General features: G+C 34.7%; 1 protein-coding gene and 1 pseudogene across 5 annotated transcripts in view; one reads left to right on the plus strand and one right to left on the minus strand.

Annotated features, from left to right (window-relative positions):
* LOC144338703 (zinc finger protein 135-like) overlaps window positions 1–10,121 on the minus strand; it is a 31,921-nt pseudogene extending 21,800 nt beyond the window's left edge.
* Window positions 1–21,512, plus strand: part of BEND5 (BEN domain containing 5) — a 1,441,067-nt gene that overhangs the window by 203,547 nt on the left and 1,216,008 nt on the right. The gene's annotated exons all lie outside the window — the stretch shown is intronic.

Consider the following 21,512-nt stretch of genomic DNA (forward strand, 5'->3'; position numbering starts at 1 on the left):
GGGATATTTATATATCTACTTCAATCATTGCACTACAGTGATTTAGTTACATGTAGGTCTCTTCAGTGAGACTTTGAACTGTTGGGACAAGACTTCTCTTGGATTCTCTTTCTCATAGTGTGACTTAGTATAGTCCCTGGCACATAATAGTTCTGCAGTAAATGTTTGCAGAATAAATGACTAGAAAATTGATGATACCAAAGGTAGAAAATTAACATTTATCAAGGAAACCCAGGAGAAGGAGAAAGGGTGACTTGTGACAGGGTTTTGCATAACACTGTGGTGGGCGTTAGTGGTCAACATTTCTAGAATGACCAGCTAGTCCAGTGTTCCTTCCTCTAACATAATTGTTCATAGATTATGTGGAGAAACCCATGAATGAACTTATATCCCTTTCTCCTAGCCAAGCACCTTTATATCAGTCAGTGTTTGTTAGGTGGGAAGAATGTAGATAAATGGAACTGGCTCTTTTTTGATGTATATAGGTAAATATGAGTGTGCAATCAAAGTATAACATCTATTTGTCTCCAAATGTACAAGTCCATATATACAGCCTTGTCACTCCCATTCTTAAAAGCCCCAGAGTGTAGGTGTTGGAAGAAATCATGCTCAGAGGGATTCCTATGGATATTTCTCCCTTTTGTTCCACCTTGGAAGCATTGCTTTACCCAAACAATTGGAGTTTAACAAATGCTATGACTGTTTTAATTTTAGCACTAAGCCAGAAGGGGAATGATTAGACTTGTAAGCAGCACAATGAATGTATTTGTGCTTTGTCTATGTCTATAATTTTCTATTTTTTCTTAAGAATTTTAGTTTTCTCATTGAGCCTTCATTAATTCACTTGACAAATACATATTGATCACTCATTATGTGCAATGATTGCTTATGTACAAGGCTTAAATACTTAATAACAACCAAAACAGAAAACAAAAATTTTTTTGAATGAGTACTTTTGTACCTAGCACTGTGGCATGTAACACTGTGGAGGCAACATGATGTAGGGGGAAGAAAATATACCTTGGAATTAGATGGTTCTGGATTCTGATTTACCTTTGTCTTTTGCTGACTCTGTTTTTTGATAAAGTATTTAGATTTCGTGGACCTTGGTTCTCTAATTTGTAAAATTGACAAAATTGAGGACGAGATAAAGTGCTATGTAATTTGTCTAGTAATATATGGTGAATATTGGCTGGACATGGTGGCTCATGCTTGTAATTCCAGCACTTTGGGAGGCTGATGCGGGAGGACTGCTTGAGCCCAGGAGTTTGAGACCAGTCTAGGCAACATAGCAAGACCCTATCTCTAAAAAATTTTTAATAATATGGTGAATATCATTATAATAATTGCCTACCAAACAGATAAACTGTAAAGTTCTTCATATTAGGATAAAAGTACCTAGAGGCATTACTATTATTAGTCCTTATCCTTAGGGAATTTGTCTTCTATTAATAGTTGGGTAGATAAGATACTTATTAAGTCTAAGTAACAAAAATTAAGAATGAACTTTGTTAGTATCCAAGAAAACCATTCTCTTTCATAGAAATTTTACAAATAAAGCTGTATAAATTGTCAATTAAGTGCTATAAATAACAAGTGTTGTAGATATGCAGGAATGGATGAAATGCAAACTGGAATCCTCATGACCTGCAACCCCAGATGATTCTGATTCAGGAAGTCTGCAGAGCACCCTTTGGAACACCCTTTTCCAAAGGATCCAGTCCAACGTAGTAGTTCTTAGATAAAAGTGGTGATAAAACACATCATTTTACCTCATGATTATTTACCTCTCTTTTATGTGATGAAAATTTGAATTTTGTGGAAGTCCGTTTTTAGTATAGATATCTAGGTTTCAGACCTTGAAGTCCTTCTCCCACTTAACTCTTTACTCTTATTTTCACTACCTTAAGTAAAAAAGTAATCAAGTCCTGCTGGTTTAATTGCCTATATATTTCATACTGTGCCACCCTTTCTGTGACTACTATGATTGTCTTAGTTCAGGCCACTGTGACTATTTCGGTAATTTCCTAATTTAGCTTGCTACCTCAGGCGTCTACCTTTTCAATATGTTGTATATGTTTTTGCTCAAGTCATCTTCCTGAAGCATAGCTTTAATCCTATTACTTTCTGCTAAAAAACTTTCAGTAACTTCCCAATGCCTTGTAAATGAATTGAAACTTCCTCAACATGTCACTTAAGAGCCTTTAGGTTGGACTTAACCTATCTTTGTATTCTTCCTTTGTTTCACTCTGCTATGTTTACCCAGTATTCTAGTCAATCTGAAGTATTCACTATACATGAAACATGGTTTTTGCTGTTCTTCTTTTTCATTATTCTTTTGTTTTAGATATGCTTTCTTTATATGGCCTTCTCTAGTACCCCCCCCATTAACATCAAGTCTTCACCTTATGATAAAAAAATTAATCATTTAAGATCTATTTCAAATGTCATTTTATCCATAAAAACTTTCCGGAAATTTATAATTAGATGTGTGGTATCTCCCTGTACTAAAACAATTGTTTAAACTGTTCTTTTAGCATATAATATTCTACTTTCTAGTATAGTTACTTTTTCCTAGAATGTAATAGGCCTTTTAATGACATACATTATTTCTTACACCTCTTTTTACTTCCCTGATGGATTTGGAATACAGTCCTGTATCTAGTAGTAAGTTATAGATGTAAGGGAAGGCACTTTGGAGTCCCAGAGATTTCAGTTCAAATTCTATCTCTGCTGTTTACTGGTTGTGTGACTTTGTGTCTGGTACTTAGCTGACCCTCAGTTTCCTCAACTGGAAGGAAAACCTTCACCTAACCTTATAGGGAGGAAAGTGGTAACCTTATAGGGAGGAAAAGGGAGGAAACTGGTAAAGATCAATTGTTGTATGATATGTAAAGCATCTGGAACAAAATAGGTTTACATTGAATGATAATTATGATTGTTTTAGAGGCAGATAAATATTTTTTAATGGAACTGAAAGTAGCCACTGGGAAACTAAATAATTAATGTGGAGTGGGAAGGTATTTTTTTTTTTTTTTGGAGCTGTTTTTATTTTTTTATTTTTTTTTTAATTTATTTATTATTATTATACTTTAAGTTGTAGGGTACATGTGCATAACGTGCAGGTTTGTTACATATGTATACTTGGGCCATGTTGGTGTGCTGCACCCATCAACTCGTCATTTACATCAGGTATAACTCCCAATGCAATCCCTCCCCCCTCCCCCATCCCCATGATAGGCCCCGGTGTGTGATGTTCCCCTTCCTGAGTCCAAGTGATCTCATTGTTCAGTTCCCACCTATGAGTGAGAACATGCGGTGTTTGGTTTTCTGTTCTTGTGATAGTTTGCTAAGAATGATGGTTTCCAACTGCATCCATGTCCCTACAAAGGACACAAACTCATCCTTTTTGATGGCTGCATAGTATTCCATGGTGTATATGTGCCACATTTTCTTAATCCAGTCTGTCACTGATGGACATTTGGGTTGATTCCAAGTCTTTGCTATTGTGAATAGTGCTGCAATAAACATACGTGTGCATGTGTCTTTATAGCAGCATAATTTATAATCCTTGGGTATATACCCAGTAATGGGATGGCTGGGTCATATGGTACATCTAGTTCTAGATCCTTGAGGAATCGCCATACTGTTTTCCTAATGGTTGAACTAGTTTACAATCCCACCAACAGTGTAAAAGTGTTCCTGTTTCTCCACATCCTCTCCAGCACCTGTTGTTTCCTGACTTTTTAATGATCGCCATTCTAACTGGTGTGAGATGGAATCTCATTGTGGTTTTGATTTGCATTTCTCTGATGGCCAGTGATGATGAGCATTTTTTCATGTGTCTGTTGGCTGTATGAATGTCTTCTTTTGAGAAATGTCTGTTCATATCCTTTGCCCACTTTTTGATGGGGTTGTTTGTTTTTTTCTTGTAAATTTGTTTGAGTTCTTTGTAGGTTCTGGATATTAGCCCTTTGTCAGACGAGTAGATTGCAAAAATTTTCTCCCATTCTGTAGGTTGCCTGTTCACTCTGATGGTAGTTTCTTTTGCTGTGCAGAAGCTCTTTAGTTTAATGAGATCCCATTTGTCAATTTTGGCTTTTGCTGCCGTTGCTTTTGGTGTTTTAGACATGAAGTCTTTGCCCATGCCTATGTCCTGAATGGTACTACTTAGGTTTTCCTCTAGGATTTTTATGGTATTAGGTCTAACATTTAAGTCTCTAATCCATCTTGAATTAATTTTCGTATAAGGAGTAAGGAAAGGATCCAGTTTCAGCTTTCTACTTATGGCTAGCCAATTTTCCCAGCACTATTTATTAGATAGGGAATCCTTTCCCCATTTCTTGTTTCTCTCAGGTTTGTCAAAGATGAGATGGCTGTAGATGTGTGGTATTATTTCTGAGGACTCTGTTCTGTTCCATTGGTCTATATCTCTGTTTTGGTACCAGTACCATGCTGTTTTGGTTACTGTAGCCTTGTAGTATAGTTTGAAGTCAGGTAGCGTGATGCCTCCAGCTTTGTAAATTTATAGCACTAAATGCCCACAAGAGAAAGCAGGAAAGATCTAAAATTGACACTCTAACATCGCAATTAAAAGAACTAGAGAAGCAAGAGCAAACACATTCAAAAGCTAGCAGAAGGCAAGACATAACTAAGATCAGAGCAGAACTGAAGGAGATAGAGACACAAAAACCCTCCAAAAAATCAATGAATCCAGGAGTTGGTTTTTTGAAAAGATCAAGAAAATTGACAGACCACTAGCAAGACTAATAAAGAAGAAAAGAGAGAAGAATCAAATCGACGCAATTAAAAATGATAAAGGGGATATCACCACCGACCCCACAGAAATACAAACTACCATCAGAGAATACTATAAACACCTCTATGCAAATAAACTGGAAAATCTAGAAGAAATGGATAATTTCCTGGACACTTACACTCTTCCAAGACTAAACCAGGAAGAAGTGGAATCCCTGAATAGACCAATAGCAGGCTCTGAAATTGAGGCAATAATTAATAGCCTACCAACCAAAAAAAGTCCAGGACCAGATGGATTCACAGCTGAATTCTACGAGAGGTACAAGGAGGAGCTGGTACCATTCCTTCTGAAACTATTCCAATCAATAGACAAAGAGGGAATCCGCCCTAACTCATTTTATGAGGCCAACATCATCCTGATACCAAAGCCTGGCAGAGACACAACAAAAAAAGAGAATTTTAGACCGATATCCCTGATGAACATCGATGCAAAAATCCTCAATAAAATACTGGCAAACCGGATTCAGCAACACATCAAAAAGCTTATCCACCATGATCAAGTGGGCTTCATCCCTGGGATGCAAGGCTGGTTCAACATTCGCAAATCAATAAACATAATCCAGCATATAAACAGAACCAAAGACAAGAACCACATGATTATCTCAATAGATGCAGAAAAGGCTTTTGACACAATTCAACAGCCCTTCATGTTAAAAACGCTCAATAAATTCGGTATTGATGGAACGTACCTCAAAATAATAAGAGCTATTTATGACAAACCCACAGCCAATATCATACTGAATGGGCAAAAACTGGAAAAATTCCCTTTGAAAACTGGCACAAGACAGGGATGCCCTCTCTCACCACTCCTATTCAACATAGTGTTGGAAGTTCTGGCTAGGGCAATCAGGCAAGAGAAAGAAATCAAGGGTATTCAGTTAGGAAAAGAAGAAGTCAAAGTGTCCCTGTTTGCAGATGACATGAGTGTATATTTAGAAAACCCTATTGTCTTAGCCCAAAATCTCCTTAAGCTGATAAACAACTTCAGCAAAGTCTCAGCATACAAAATTAATGTGCAAAAATCACAAGCATTCTTATACACCAGTAACAGACAAACAGAGAGCCAAATCAGGAATGAACTTCCATTCACAATTGCTTCAAAGAGAACAAAATACGTAGGAATCCAACTTACAAGGGATGTAAAGGACCTCTTCAAGGAGAACTACAAACCACTGCTCAGTGAAATCAAAGAGGACACAAACAAATGGAAGAACATACCATGCTCATGGATAGGAAGAATCAATATCGTGAAAATGGCCATACTGCCCAAGGTAATTTATAGATTCAATGCCATCCCCATCAAGCTACCAATGAGTTTCTTCACAGAATTGGAAAAAACTGCTTTAAAGTTCATATGGAACCAAAAAAGAGCCCGCATCTCCAAGACAATCCTAAGTCAAAAGGAGTGGGAAGGTATTATTGGAGATAGCTAATCCACTAAATAGACAGATGTTTGAAAAATTACAGGGTTTATATAGCAAATTTTCTAGTATTTTTAAATTTAGGCAGAAATTTCATTTTAACTTCCCAGCAGCAGTACTTGAGATAGATAAGGTTGAAGCCTTGATTGTTTACAGTATTTTGTCTGGTTATTATCCTTTCTTTATATAAATTTCTCTATCACACATGGGGCGTTTGAAGCTGGTATTAATTTTGCATTATTTATATGAAGTCATTTTTTATTGTGGTAAGAACACTTAACATGAGACTTACCCTTGTAACATATTTTTAAATGTGCAATACAGTATTATTAGCTATAGATATAATGTTGTACAGCAGGATATCATTTGGTTTTGACAATAAACTATTTGATTACAGCAGTTAGGTGTTAGAAAATATGTTGCACTACTCCTTTTATCATTTGGTTTATAGACCTGTAAGTTCATAGTTCTGCTATAGTAGTTTTACCAACTCTTTATTAGAGACTGCATTCCAGTAGCACCGGTGTTATCCAGAACATCATTTTTGGTCTCTTAAGAATGGTGGGAATTGAACAATGAGAACATTTGGACACAGTGTGGGGATCATCACACACCAGGGCCTGTCATGGCATGGCGGAAGGAGGGAGGGGGGAGGGATAGCATTAGGAGAAATACCTAATGTAAATGATGAGTTAATGGGTGCAGCACACCAACATGGCACACATATATGTATGTAACAAACCTGCACATTGTGCACATGTACCCTAGAACTTGAAGTATAATACTAAAAGAAAAAAAAAGAATGTAAATGGATGCTACAAGGGAAGAATTCTCCTGTGTAGTTGAAAACCAATTGCAATAAAAATGTAATATTCAATAGTACTATTCAATTGGTAGCACATAACTCCATATTTACACTGATTTTCTTCAATTGCCTAACCGCCTAGTAGGTTCAGATTTTTCCATGTTAATTTTGATTTAGTATTTTTATTTCTGAAAGCAAACAGGGAACAAACCGTATATTATCGCTGCATGTTTTTTTTCAGAAGCTAGTGAGAACCTCAGAATCTATAACAATGAAATAATGTGAGGGTAAATTACCATAATATACAAGGGGATTTCATATCCTAGCAATCTTCTACAGACTGCTAACTTGAATCATACCCATGTGCAAATTATCTATATACTATGATGTCAGAAACATAAATTAGTTCCTGCTGTGTTAGGAACAGGGCATTTTTCTGATATATTCAACATGCTTTTTCTCCTAATATTTGTAAGTACTTAGGAATAGTAAGTTATCTTATGCTAGGCAAGTGATATTCTTAAACTGATAATTCATTGGTTAAATTATAAGTCCTCATGTTCAGAACAGAAATATAAAAAGAGTGTCACACATATATGTATATACTAATTTTTATAATTTTAATAGTAATTGAGAAAAACTTGAGGGGATATAATCTATTATATTTATTAACTGACTTCATGTAATTGTAGCTAAATTCAGCTCTGTGCATTTATGAAGTAAGTTGTCTCAGAGGCACCCCAGAGTCACTGTGCATCAAACTTTTTAGTCTTTTCAACATTGAGCCTCCTCCTGTCTTCCCTTTGTGAATCTATAGACATCCTCATCCACCCTGTCACTCAAACAAGAAATCCAAATTATAATCTCTTCAAGGCTGTGTGGCTGATGAGTAATATACAGTCAACAAATAGAGAAAATAGAAGCAATTGGAAGAGAGTTTCCAAAAATTTCTGTCACCATATTCACCAGCTTCTTTGCATCTGTGCCTTTTACTGTTTCTTTCCATCTCTTACTGGAGGAACTGTTTGTGTTCTTATCTGAGGGTAATCTCTCCATTTGCACATTACATGTTGCTGTAGTCTGTTTAGGTTGCTATAACAAAGTACCATAAACTGGGTACCTTTTAAAACACAGTTCTGGAGGTTGAAAAATCCTAGATCAAGGCATTGGCAGATTTGACATCTGGTGAAGGCCCATTTTTTGGTTAATAGATGATGCCCTCTCACTGTGCCCTCACATGGGTGGAAGGGGCAAAGCAGCTCTCTGGGGCTTCTTTTGTAAGGTCACTTATCCTATTCATGGGGGCTCTGCCCTCATGACATAATTATCTCCCCAAACTCCTCACCTCTAAACAGCATTAAATTAGTGATTAGGTCTCAACATTTGAATCTTGGAGGAACACAGATATTTAGATGATAGAATTGTGCTGCTGGCCCACTAAAACTTGTCTTTTTCAGAAGCAGAATGCATTCATTCCATCCCAATAGCCCCAAAAGTGTTTACTATTTCCAGCATCAACTCAAAAGTCCATAATCTCATCTATCATCTCAATTAGATATGGATGAGACTTAAGGTATGATTCATTCTGAGGCAAATTACTCTCCAGTTATGAACCTATGAAATCAAACGTGTTATGTGCTTTCAAATTACAGTGGTGAGACAGTCATAGGATAGATACTCTCATTCTAAAAGGGAGAAACAGGAAAGAAGAAAGGGATAGCAGATTGCAAGTTAAGTACAAAACTTTAAGGATATAGAGTAATCTTATTTGACTTGAGGCTCTGCCCTCTAGACCTTCCAGGGGAGAGGTCCTATTTCTGCAACTTTACTAGGCAGGTATTGAGTCCCCAAAGCTCTGGGTAACCCTGTCCTAATGGCTTTACTGCTTTCAAAGGTTGGAGTCACCTGTCTGTGGCTTTCCCAGGCTGGATTCACATGCCAGTGGCTCTGCTGGTCAGGGATAATGAGGGTGGCTGTACCCCCATGGCTCCACTAGGCATTGACCTAGTGGAGACTCTCTGCAATGGCCCCACTCTCAGCCAGCTGAACCCAGCACTCTGCCTCGGTTGCATGCCTAAAACTCTGGGTGGCTCCATCCTTCAAAATCTAGGTGGAGGTAGCCACATTTCCACAGCTTGTGTAGTCTGAGAACTTGCCGAGGTGACATCGCGCAGATGTTGGCAAGGTTTACTGTCTGTGTCCTGCAGAGGGGTGGCAACTACTGCCTGTACCACACCTGGGCCCACTGGAGCTGAACCTGGGGTGGCCAAAGACTGTTGCATCAGAATGCTGGGAGCAGAGCTTTGAGGTGGTACTGGCCGGTGAGTATGTGGATCCTGTGGGGACCTATGGCCCCTCTTTTGAAATTATTCTGTCCCCCAGGTCCTGGCACACTGGGCCTGTAATAAGAGGGGTATCCCTGGTAATGTCCAAAATGCCTTTGGGGTCATTCTTTTTGATGAAATGAAATTGGCTGATTCATATCAATCTTATCAAGTGTTCACTTGGCTACCATTAGTATTCTCTCCCAAACATGCTTTCTCATTTGTTACAATTTGGAGAGGCTGAGAGTTTTTCAAATCATTAAGTTCTGTTTCATTTTTTATTTAAAATTCCATCTTTAAATTATTTCTCTATTTTTTACATTAGAAGCCAAGTTGCACCTTCAACACTTTGCTTAAAAATTTCTTTAGCCAAATGTTGTATTTCACTATTCACAAGTTTTACCTTCAACAAAATACTGGGACACAGACACACTTCAACAAAATACTAGAACACAGACACAATTAAGCCAAGTTTATAATGTTGCCATTTTATGACAAAGATTGCCTTTCTCCATTTTGCAATAATATGTTCTTTATTTCTTTCTGAGAACTCATAAGAATGACATTTGCTGTCCATATTTTACCAATGTTCTGATCATGACCACTTACATATTCTCTGAGAAGACTGAGGTTTTCTCTATAACTCCCCTGCTGTCCTTCTAAGCCTTCACCAGAGCCGCCCTTAACAGTCTGTTTATAGCAATGTAGGCTTTTTCTAGCATGCACCTCCAAACGCTTCCATACTTTACCCATTACAGTTTTAAAGCCACTTCTACATTTTAGGTATTTGTTATAGCAGTATCTGATTATCAGTACAAATGTTTGTATTAGTCTCTTTGGGCTGCTATTTAAAAATGCTATAAGCTGGCTAGCTTTTAAACAACAAAAATTTATTTCTCATAGTTCCAGAGGCTGGGGAGACCTAGATCAAGGATTTGGCAAATTTGGTGTCCGGTAAAGGGTCAGTTTATGTTTCATAGATGTGCCTTGTCACTGTGTCCTCACTTAGTGAAAGGAGTAAGGCAGCTCTCTGAGGCCTCTTTTACAAGGGCATTTATCTTATCTATGAAGGATCCGCCCTTATAACCTTATCAGTTGCCAAAGACACTGTCTAAAAATAGCATCACATTGCTGATTAGGTTTTAATGTATGGTATTTTGGGAGAAACAAGCATTCAGACAATCTCAAACACCATTTAATTTCACCTACTCAAGGACATCACCTCAGCAGTTCTTCTCTGTATCTTCTTTATTGCTATTTTTTGTCTCTGTTATTTCCATTAGCATACACATGTGCTGTTATCTCCTCTATCTTTAAAAATCTTTCTCTTTTCCCCACAACCCTATAAGTTACTACTTCCTTTCTCTGCTCCCCTTTACAGAAAAGAAAATATTGATAGCGTTGTCTGGCTGTAATTTCTTTTTCCCTAAAACCCATTCAGTCAGGCTTTTCATGAACTACACCCTTTCTCCAGAACTGCTCTTCTCAAGTTCATTAATAATCTCCAGTTTGCTAAATCTGAGTTCTTATCCTCTGTTCCTATAGATCTATCAGCAGGATTTGACCCAGTTAACTATTCTCATTCCCTTCTCTTTGATATACTTCTTTCCTTGGCTTTAGAAATACCTACCAAACTCCCTTGTTTTCCTTCTCCCTCATTGGCTTACTTCTTTACATTTGTTGATTCTGCCTCATTTCTTTATCTTCTATAAACTGAAATGTTTCAGGGCTCAGTTCTTGTACATTTTCACTATCTACAATTATTCCCTTTGGTTATCTCATCTGATTACTTGACTTTAAATATAGTCTACACCATGATGTGCTTTAGAGTCATATGTCAGGGGTGAGCCCAGATAAACCATCATTCAACCCAAGAAACAGGAAGAAATAACAAACATGTTGCTATAAACCTCAAAGTTTTGTTGTGGTTTGTTATGCACCTAGGGATACTCTAATGTAAAGATTGACTTTACCATCATGAAAGCAAATTTAAATGTGTGAAAAGCCTGATTTTCAAATTGTTTAACTTATTTTCAGAATATATTAATAGATTTCTGTCTCACCAGCAAATATAAATATTTGTTAATTGATGAAAATGCAAATTATTTATAAAGAGTTACACTAGTTAGTCCTACAAGTAATGAACAAAGTGGAACCCAGTTTTATGAATCACTTAATAAATTCAACCTTCAGTAATATAACAAAACTATCAGTGTTTTCAAAAGCAATAAATGTAATGAATTCAATACATGATTTTTCCTAAGTCTGAGCCAGTATGGTATGAATTACTAGCATATAGGTGAAATTATACTTCGTAATAAATGTTGAATACCCTTAAGTAAATAATTTTAATGTACTCATTGCCCTTCCTTTTGACCTCATGCATTGTATACTGTACTTAGAGAATGGCTTACACTGTAGGTGTACAACCTTTTGGCTTCCCTGGGACACACTGGAATAAGAATTATCTTGGGCCACACACAAAATACACTAAGATTAATGATAGCTAATGAGCTAAGAAAAGGTCCACGCATAATATGTGTTAAATCTGCCATCACAGATAAGCAAAACATTCCTTGCATTCAAAGGTTTGGACATGGCTGGCTTACACTAACACACTGATAGTTTGTTTGTGAGAGAAGAAAGAGTGCTTTTAAAGTTATACTTTAGTATAAAAGAATTATGGTTTAATATTTTAAGGAGTCTGTTGTGAGAAGTTGTAACTGCCAAATTTTAACTACTAATTTAAAATTTCCAACCACGTAAGGTTCATCAACACTGTATTTTTAGCAATTAGCAGCACACATAAAGAACAGTCCGAATGTACAATTTTTTAGCATGAATTTAAACCACATATCTTAGGATTTGGTTACTTTGTTTTAACTTCTTTTTAATAGTAGTATCTTTTGTATTTCAAAGCAACATCAAAGGGAAAAGAATCAGAAATTTTAATTACCAAATGTTTTCATTGACATTAGATTAGAAAAACTGGGTTTATTAAGATAGCACAATTATAGAATTTTGGTCAATAATAATTATGATATTGATGGCAATGACATATTTGCTAAATACTATAGTACCATTTTCAAAGGTTGATGAGATTCATTATCTCATTATGTCAATGACACATTGAGGCAAATATCAGATTATCGTAATCATCATTAGTATTACCTCCAGTTTGGATATGAGAAACCTGCAGTTCAGAGAAGGAGAGTGACTTTTCAAGATCACAGAGCTGGCTAGTAGCAGAATTGGGACTAGGATTCCAAATCTTTATGAAGTTCTATTTAATTTCAATAAACAATGCATTCATTAAATGTCACAGAAATTAAAGTTAAATATCTTTAAAGCAGAATAGAGAATGTCATTTAGATTTTGTCTACGGGATTTTCATATTCAAAGTGGTGGATAGATGATACTTTCTGAAGTAGTAGAGGCAAAAGTAGAGAGAGCAAAATTCATAGTCTGAGGATTTGGGTTAAAGTCTCAACTCTGTTATATGACTAGGCTAGTGATCTTGAGCAAGTTATTTATTCGCTGCTACTTGGTCTCCTCATTTAAAGGAGTAGGGATCAAATCTTATTAGGATTAAAAGGAAGAGATGAATGAACGTTGTTGAGTAAAAATCATAGGCAGGCACTCTCCTAGGAGCTTTATATATAATGTTTTATTAAATAAGATTTATTTAATGAAATAAATTATGAACATATAAAGTTTATATATAACTTCATAAGCTATATATATTATATATAACAGATATATTTAACTTCATACATTAAATATAATGAAATTTGACTTTATGAAGTTTCTTTTGAAAGTGTAAAGCAGATACTGTAAAAATGCTATGTATCTGTTCAGTTACAAATGAAAACTTTATTTTTATGTGCTTTGCTAGGGCAATGACTATTGGATAAATTAAATCAGCAAACATATTGGGAGAAGATAATGCTCTGATATGTTATTTTTCACTGGGATATTTTCTTTGTTACAGGACACTTCTAAAAACACATAGCTTTATCTTCAGAAGAATGACACCATTATAGAGGTATTTCAAACACTGTGCAGGCCACTTGAAGACATTTTTTGAATAAGGATTACTCTGAGATGACTTTCAAATGATGCTTTTTAAGAAATTGCCTGTTATATACAAATAAATGTCTTGCTTTGCTTAGTATGGTGATGTATATTGTAATATCTCCACTGAGTTACTTCTTTGAGCGTTCTTTAGGAACACAAGTGAGAGCAGAAAAGCAAACAGTGAAAAACCTGTATGTATAGAATAATGTCATATAAAGCCTATGCACTTTTTTCATATTTGAGATCCTCAGGTATGTATTCAATGGTTATTGACTTATTTTAGACAAAGCTTTTACAAATCTAATTGTCTTGTTTCTCCCTGTATTAGTTATCTATTGCTGTGTAACAATATTATCACAAACATAGTGGCTTGGAACAACACTTTTTTATCACAGTTTCTGTGGACCAGGAGTCTGGGCATGGCTTAGTGAGTCCTCTGTTTAAAGCGTTGTCAAGTTGCAATTGAGGTGTTGACTAGGGCTGTAATCTCATCTGAGGGCTGAGTCAGGGAAAGATCAGCTTCCTAGCTTAATCAGATTGTTGGCAGAATTCAATCTCATGTGGCTGTAGGACTGAGAGCTTCCATTTATGGCAGTTGACTGGAATCTGCCCTCAGCTCTTAGATACCATCCAGAGTTTCTTGTTAAATGGAGTTCCCCAACATGACTGATTGCTTTCTTAAAGCAGCAAGGGACAGAAAGTGAGATTTGTAACATAATCATGAAATCATGTACTTGTAATCACATACATATTACCAGTTTTGCTATAATCTTTTGGTTGGAAACAAGTCACAGCCCCCACCCGCACTCAAGGGGAGGAAATCACATACAGGTATAAACACCAAGAGGTAAAAATCATGGAGACCACTTTAAGAGACTGTCTGTAACATACCCTGAGCAGATAGAAAATTAAAGGAAATTAGTTCTGTTTAAAGCAGATACTATGGAAGTGACAGCTGTTATGTTACTTAGGGGATCTCTCTCTTTTTTAGGGGATCGCTCTCTTTTTTAGGGGATCTCTTTTTTAGTTAGGAGATTCATCTTTTTTTTTTCCTCTCCTACCCTCCCTCTTCTTTTTCCTGCAAACCTCACAATATTTATCTATACATAAAGAAAGCTAATGGTGGAAGGTATAATTTTATTTTCTGTGTCTATCTGGGTCACTGCGGCACTGAGTTGTTTGGCGAACATATGGACATCATTATAAGTACTAGAGACTTAAGGAGATAATATATATTGATCACAGCTACTCTCCTGAGGCAGATTCAGAATGCCTTGTCAGTTCAGAATTCTTTTATAATGTCATATGGTATGTGACCATTTTTCTGGCCTAGTCACTGTGTCTTGATGATGCCATCAAGATGCCCTTTCATTCCCTAATACCTTTGTCCTTGTTTTTTGACTCTAAAATCTATCTTTCTGCTATGTATCTTCCTCTCTCTTTCTACTATCCTTTCTTCCCTTCCTCACTTCCTATAAACAACTGTTAAAAACCCTACAAGTCTTCCACAGCCCAGACACTAATCATTACTAGCATATACAACTTTCTCAGATCTTTCCAATGAGGATATTCATGGAACCCTGGACTATAGTGATACAATAAGTGTACCAGTCAGATACTGTTTATTTCAGAGACAGATAATTTCTTTGAGAGGATCTCAACTGTTGGACTTCAATTCTGAGATTTACGTATTTTTGAAAATCTCCCAGAGCTGAGTCTGTGGATTTTTTTAATTTGATTTACAACCTTGACATATAAAGTTATGATCACATGTTATTTTCCCACAGCGAAGTAGGCCTAATTATTAGAGTGACAGAGAAAGTCATATATTTTAAAGCTCTCTGTGTGGCCAAAGGGTGCTTTTAATGAAAACTAACTTTAGTGAGAGATTTGCAATGCACATGGTGTACCACTGATACAGTAATTCATTTTATACCCTTCCTGAGAATTTAAATCCATTGTTTCACAGCAACATTATTATTATTTTGTTTTACTTTAGGCTAATGGAAAGTGGATGATATACTAGAGATTTCTGTATTTTCTGACCATATTTTGGCATTCTTATTTTCTTAGCTATTAAATAAAAGATAAGTAGCTACAACTTTGGAGAATTAATATGATTTTATCTCAAACATTTAACTATCTGTTGACATTTTCCATGGTGATTAACACTCAATTTACAAAGATGCTGGAAATATTTGAAATAAAATAAAATGCTTCCAGAGTTTGGAAAATGAAATAATAAACATTTAATGCAAAGACCTTTTGAATATAACACTGCAGTTGTCATATAGAAAGTTCTTTGGCTGCATTCCAAATGTCAATATTGAATTATCAATCCAAACCACATACAGAAAGCAATAAGAACTTAAATAAAAAGAACTTAAACATTAAATATGTCAGTCAGTAGATGAATAGATGCCTCATAAAGAAACATTTGGAATGCAGTTATATTCTTCAACAATCAAACTAGACAATAAAATCATAAAAATGCATTTTATGTTTTATCTTTAAAAACTTGCAAGCTTAAGATTTTAAACTTTATTAAAGATATATACAACTGGATAAATTTAGATGCATGCATTAATGGAGTAAATGAAATATTCTGGCAATTAATAATTGTATATTACTATGAAAAGTATCAGAATAACTGTTAACTGCGACTATCACTGCTTACATTTATTGAACGCTTCAGTGTTTTAAGTTCTTAACACTGCTTAACTTATTGGATATTTGAAACAACCCTCTGAGGCAGATTTGTTATCTTTAATTTTAAAGATAAAGAGTAAAATAACATTTTCACTTCATAGCATAATGTAAGTATAACCAGACCTTCATTGTCCGTTGCTTAATTACTTAATTTGATCATCCGTCAGATTCTATTCTTTTCCCTCTGGCCACATGCATTTTGCCATTTTATTGATCAAGAGTATCTCCCAGAGAGGAGAGGTACATACTTTTAAAAATGATAATTGGCCGGGTAAGGTGGCTCATGCCTGTAATCCCAGCACTTTGGATGGATCACCTGAGGTCTGTAGTTCGAGACCAGCTTGGCCAACATGGTGAAACCCCATCCCTACTGAAAATACAAAATTTGCTGGGTGTGGTGGCACATGCCTGTAGTCCCAGCTACTCAGGAGGCTGAGACAGGAGAATCGCTTGAAGCCGGGAGGTGGGAGTTACTGTGACTGTGCCATTGCACTCCAACCTGGGCAACAGTGAGACTCCATCTCAAAAAAAAAAAAAAATAAATAAATAAATAAATAAAAAAAAAGAAAAAAAGAAAAATGATAATTAAGGTTGTGCGCAGTGAGTCATACCTGTAATCCCAGTGCTTTGGGAGGCTTAGTTGGCAGGATTGCTTGAGGCCAGTATTTCAAGACCAGTCTAGGCAACATAGCAAGACCCTAAGGTCTTATCCCTACAAAAAAATTTTAAAAACTTAGCCATGCACAGTGGCATACCTGTAGCCCTAGATCCTTAGGAGATTGACGTGGGAGGATAGCTTGAGTCCAGGAGTTTGAGGTTAAAGTTGAGCCATATAATTCTGCCACTCCACTCTAGCCTGGGCGACAGAGCAAGACCCTGTCTCTAAAACAAAAAATTAAATGTAAACTTACCATTTTACCTCTTGATAGTGACTCATAAGATAGCTAATGTAACCATTTATTTATCCTAGACACAGTTACAATCTTGTCTTCTATAAACATTTATATTTTGAGGTTCAGAAACTTTAATATCAGAAGAAGAGAACAAACTGAATGCCAAGGCATCATAATTTCATCATTGATTTGTGCAACTTTAGTGGAAAGCTAATTCAGGAATTTCTTTCCCAAAGAAATTTAATTAATTCTCAAAATATTTTTGTGAAATTGGCAGGATTTACTAATATTGTTATTTTATGAGTAGAAAGTTGATAAAAAATACTTGCTGGAGATTAAATGGCAGATTTAGACTATGTAGTACATTCTAACTTTAGAAAGAACAATATAATCCTCCTGTTTCTAATAAGGATAATACTATACTAAGCTAAATATTTAGATATTTTAATTACAGCAAGAATGCTTCATGTGAGATCTACTCTTTTAACAAAATTTTCAATGTACACTGCAATATCGTTAACTATAGGCAAAGTGTTGTATAGTTGTGTAGCAGATTTCTAGAACTTACTCATCTTGCATAACTGGAAAGTTATACCCATTGAAAAGTCACTTTTAAATATTAAAATAATAATATATACTCATTATTGGAAATATGTTAAAGATAGAAAAGGCATAATGAAGCAAATTAAAATAATCTGTAATTTAGAAATCATAATTCTACCACCTAGAAAAAAATTCTGATAACCTGCATATTTATTTTTGATTTATGGAAAAAAAGCAGAAACACAGTTCTTTTCTGAATGGTTGAGGTTACTTGTAGATAAACAGTGTAATTTTTTTGTGCTTTTCACTTTATTATACATGAACTAATTTTTAAGTCTTCTAATGTTTTAAAAAGATAATTTTAATAGTCTATATAACAGAATATTATTCAGTGGTTGGAATTATTTAGTGATTTCCCTATTGTTGAGCATTTAATCACTAGTGTTGCTATTTTGAATAATGTTGCATTTAGTATCTTTATACATTTTTTTGTCTTCATTTCTCCTCATTTTTTGAGGATACTGAACTTAGACGTGTAATTATGATTTCAAAGGATCTGAATCTTTTTGTTGAGCCCTTAAAGTCTACTATAATTACTTTACAGAATGATTGTACCAATTTAAGTTTCTACAAACACTGTAGGAAAATCATTGCATACTCATCTATATACCATTGGTAAGGTTAAACTTACTTTAATATATTTGTTAATATTTGCTATTCTGCTTCTGAATTACCTGTTCATATCTTTTGCCCAGTTTTTCTATTAGAGTTTTAATGTTTTTCTAGTGGTATATATAAGCTTTTTATGGTGTAAGAATATTAAGTCTTAGTTATCATTGTGGCCAGTATTTTCTTAGCTTGATATATTTTAATTTTATGGTCATGATTTTGACATAAGATAATTTACATTTTTATGTAGTCGATTATATTGATTATTCATTGTATCTTTTCTCTTACTGCTTTTATGTTTAATCCTTCCAAATCAGAAAAATATTTACTCAAGTTTTCTTCTAGTCTTTTTATGGTTTTATTCCATATATTAAATTCTGTAATCCTCATCAAAATTATGTTGGTATATGTTGTAAACTGAGGTACTAACTTAAAATTTTCTGAATAGCTCTTTTTATCAATTATTTATTGAATAATTTATCTCTTTACTACTGATTTTGGATGTTCCTTTTATTATACTTTACTGACACACATTCATGCACACACACACACACACACACACACACACACAGTCTGTGGTTTATAACATTTTACCCTTAGATCTTCTAATTAGAATCATATTGGGTGCTTATGAAAATGCATACTCCTGGGCCATAACTCTGGAACACTTCAGTAACAATTCTACAGATGTATCTCTGGAATATACAGGACACTCATGATTTTTCCTCCCTTTCCAGAAATTTTACATCCTTCTCATTTATTCAGCTTGCTAAATATGTATTTCAGTGAATTTATTAAAAAATGTCATTGAGATACCTTTACTTAATTCCTGATGGTAATTGTATGAAACTATATATTAATTTGTAAAACAATGGCAACTTTGTGATAGTTTTATCTAGGTACATAGTATGTCTTGCCATTTGTTAATGTCTTCCTTTTTATAAAAGATTTAAACTTAAATGAAAGTCCTCATATACTTTAGAATGTTACTTCTATTTTTTATTTTTTGAAATATCAGCTGAATGCTTATGTTTAGGACAGTTTATATGACTATACCTAATATTTTCTCTTTAATTAAAATAGCATTTCAGTTTTTCTTTAGCCCAGTGACTTTCTTCTTCTTCTCAATGAATTTGTCATATTTTCCCTTTTTTATTTCCCTATCTTCATATTACTATTTTTATTTGAAGACCTCAAGGGCAGATATTTTGTCTGATTATTTTCCAATTCATTTCCTTTTCTTTTCAACATCCACTGCTATGCCTAACACAAACAAGTGTCCAGCAAATATTTAGTAAATGATATTGAATTCTCAGTATCAATTTCTGGACCTCAAAATGAAATAGCCATGAGTGATTATGCTCCTCGGACATTTGAAAATATCCTGAATTGAAGTTCTTATAAATATTCTTTCATTTCACATTCATTTAACTAAATATTTAGTGAATTCCTATTATGAGGTCATGCATTATGCTAGGAACATGAGGTTATAAACATAAGAAAATCTCTTATCATCAAAATTTTAATGGCATTGGGGAGAGAAAAATTTGTAGGTAAATAATTGAAATCCAATGTATTATAACAGATATGTGTAAAAAGTCTATCAGAATATTTCTCAGTACTGGTGGTAGTTAATTTATAGTTTTGTTCAGTAGAAGTGTTAGCGCTTTCTTAGACATGATTGAATCCTGGGTTCTCTTTAAAACCAACTGTTGTGTAACTTTGGACAAGTTATTGCCTCTCTGAAAATCATTTACTCACCTCAAATGAAGATAATCATATTTATTCTGATTTTAAATGAATTGCATAGGCAAATTGAAGTACATATCTTATACAAATTTAATTATCTTATCTTCTTACTTTGTGAGAAGATCTTGGGTAATTTAACTTAAATCCGTTTTCAATTTTTCGTTATGGGGAGAACTTATAAGTGAGAGTATTCTGTTCATTAAATTGCTTTTTCTATGTATTGGCAAAAAGAATTGACAGTATTTTTTATTTTAGTGGTGATAATTTCTCTCTTCAACTTGCAGAGTGCCTGTATTCTGAAGGAGCAAAATATGACAAACACAGTCACACTGTTTGCACTCTTTTGATTCTCACTTATTCTTCCATTTTTTTCCAAGCTATTTTCCACTTTTACTCACTAATCCCCTGAAAATGTTCTTTTCAAAGTCATCAGTGACCATCATGTGGCTAAATTTAAAGCACATTTCTATCCTCACGATAATTGATTTCAATAGCTTTCAACATAGACTTCTCTCTTTCTTGAATCAGTCTTCTTCTTTGGATTCTGCAATAACTGACACTTCTGATTTTCCTTGAGTCATAAAGTCTACCCCCTCTTGATCTCTTTTATTGGATCCTCTTATAATAAAATCCTAAGAGTTACATTTCCTCAGATCACAGTTCTAGTTTCTTTTCTCTTTCTTTTTTCATCCTTTTAATTTACTATTCCTAAATTTAAATTTCTTACCTAGACCTCTTCACTTAACTTCAGATTTGCATGTTCAGGTGTCTGCCTGATATCTTCACTTGTGTTATCATGGACATTTAAAAAATAATGAGATCCAAAGTAGAATTCTAGATTTTTTTTCCTTTGAACCCATTTCCCATCATTATGTTGAGACCTACTATTTACGCAGATGCTTAAGCCAGAAATATGGATGCCAACCAGTTTTTCCTTTCACTCACCTGTGGTACTCACTCCATCTAAATTTACCTTCAAAGCAGCAGTCTGTATACTTCTCTTCGGTTCTATTATTATTATTCTACTCCAATAGATTATTTTGTATTTAAGGAAGCAAGTGAGTACCCTGGTGTGTCCAAAGACTGGGAGACATGGAGGAACATGGTCAGAGAAGCTAGAAATCCGTTTAGTATCAACTGATAGAGCACCCAGTCTGCTAATCTGTTTAAACTTAATTTTGTAGTTGATAAGAATTATACAAAGAAATTAGAAACAGAAATTTGAGTACCAGATATATGTCAGATACTGTTTGGAGCTCTGTGACTATAACCATCACCAAAAACTGACAAAGTTCTTGTTCTCATAGATCTGATATTTTTGTGTGGGAAATAGTCCATAAAAACATTTAAATATCAGGTGATGAAGAGTGCTTTGAATAAAAATAAGAGGATAGAGAGTAATTGACTTCCATTGTTTGGTTAGGTAGTATTCATTTATGCAACAAATAATGATTTTGTGTTCACTTCATTATAAGCTTTTATGTATGCACTAATAATTTCTCCT

Source organism: Macaca mulatta, chromosome 1 (assembly GCF_049350105.2).
Source record: "Macaca mulatta isolate MMU2019108-1 chromosome 1, T2T-MMU8v2.0, whole genome shotgun sequence".
NCBI classification, from domain to species: domain Eukaryota; kingdom Metazoa; phylum Chordata; class Mammalia; order Primates; family Cercopithecidae; genus Macaca; species Macaca mulatta.